The sequence below is a fragment of the Apteryx rowi genome, unplaced genomic scaffold, assembly GCF_003343035.1.
Source record: "Apteryx rowi isolate R43461 unplaced genomic scaffold, aptRow1 scaffold_3083, whole genome shotgun sequence".
Classification (NCBI taxonomy): domain Eukaryota; kingdom Metazoa; phylum Chordata; class Aves; order Apterygiformes; family Apterygidae; genus Apteryx; species Apteryx rowi.
The window spans coordinates 1-1,586 of record NW_020449512.1 but is presented as its reverse complement, the minus strand read 5'-3'; the positions used below and the strand labels follow the sequence as shown (position 1 = coordinate 1,586).

Sequence of the window (1,586 nt, the reverse complement as noted above, 5' to 3'; positions counted from 1 at the left end):
CAAAATGAGGGAGAGAAGCATTTGAAATGTAAAATTAAGAAATCAGTTTCAGTAAGGCTCAATTAGTGCTGAACAAAAATTCTCCAGCTATGAGAAAAACTGTTTAGCAGTGATCTGGGCTGTAACAGTGTTTGAGGCTTTCATCTTTGATTGCGCGGTTGCAATCCAATCTGCTCAAACCCCTCTAAAGTAGCTAATTTCAGGGAAGTGAGTAGGCAGCAGTATCACCTATCCAAGTGGCACAGTGAGCACTAATATAAGTGAACGGGGGGCCAATAAAGCGGATGCAAAAAGCTCTGTAAAGGTAAACCTCCAGCGACTACTTGGTCTAACGTCCCTCTCACAGCCAGCCTGAACGTCGTTATAGCCTGCAGAATGGGAGGGGGGGTGTTGTGGCTTGCGTATTCTCAYTTACCTTGCTTGTGTTACTAGGTCGGCTTTTATGTCGATCACYGACTTTGGTTTCTTATGCTTTTCTGCAGAGCTTTGATTTTTGCTTTGCTTTATGTTTTTGTAGGGTGATGGATTTTCACTATGCCTCCATCAACGAGCGCTGGCTGACAAAGTTAGAACGTCGCAGCGGAGACTCCTGAGGCGAGACCGCGGAGCTGAGATACGCGGCCTGCCGGAAGCACGTCGCTTGGGAGCGGCTGCGGCCCTGCAGCTGCAGGCTGGTGCGTGCGGCTCACTCTGTCGGACTCAAAGAGGTTTCCTGTGGTTGCAGAATTTTTAGCTGGGATTTACACCCTACAGTAATAGTATTTTTGTGCTAATAGATTGTGTTAATCCTAGGCATTCCGAACATCGGGGAATGGCTATACGCTGCCACGAAGAAATACAGGCTACTGCTCTCAGACTTTGAAAGTCATCACGTGTCAAGAGCGGCCAGGAGAACTGAACGCCTCTGGACAGGTTCTCTGCCTGGTCCCGGCTAGCAGCCTTCAGCTGTAGGAGGGTTGGCCGCGTCCTTACCGGATTYGTGGTGATAACCTGCGACTCACGGTGCGAAGGAGAGGGAGGACTGTCCCTCAGTGGGTCACCAGTGGCCCAGTCGCTGTGGCATTGCTGTTGCTGGCAGGGCCCCAGGATCTGCGTRAAGCCTCACCTGCCTGTYGGGAGCTTTATTTTGGTCTGGAATAACCAGCGATGCCTAAAATAGGAATCTTCATGGCTAGATGGGTAAGCTGTGACCTAACCTGTCTTTGCCTTGCTTTGCTTGGTCTAACTGCTTAATGAAATAACAGCAGCTCGGGACCCCGGAATAACAACTGTTACAGTGCTTAAGGGAGGATCTGCGTTTGCCTGGGTTAGGGAACCATCGTTAAAGCTTTTTGGGGGGGGGAGGGAAGCTCCAAAACGAGACTCTCCCCGTGACCTTGGTGGTTTGATTCATTTGCAGGCTGACGTTCTGAGGGCCGGCAACTTGAAGAGGAGCGGAGCAGCTCAGCCCATTTGGTTGATTTCGGCGATGCTGTTTTAAGGAAGCGTGTAAGTACAGACGGGGTCTGGGAGGGTTTTCGAACAAGTCGGAAAAGAGCAAGGAAGATTGGAGAGTGTGGAAGAACTAGGTGCCGCGGGTACTGCAG

At 50.4% G+C, this 1,586-nt stretch overlaps 1 long non-coding RNA gene across 1 annotated transcript; it reads left to right on the top strand.

Annotated features, from left to right (window-relative positions):
* The first annotated feature begins 14 nt into the window (after positions 1-14).
* On the top strand, positions 15-1,580 carry LOC112968253. Its single transcript, XR_003254319.1, has 3 exons — positions 15-674; positions 793-1,179; positions 1,400-1,580. It is a non-coding gene; the product is annotated as an uncharacterized LOC112968253 (long non-coding RNA).
* The last annotated feature ends 6 nt before the right edge of the window (positions 1,581-1,586 follow it).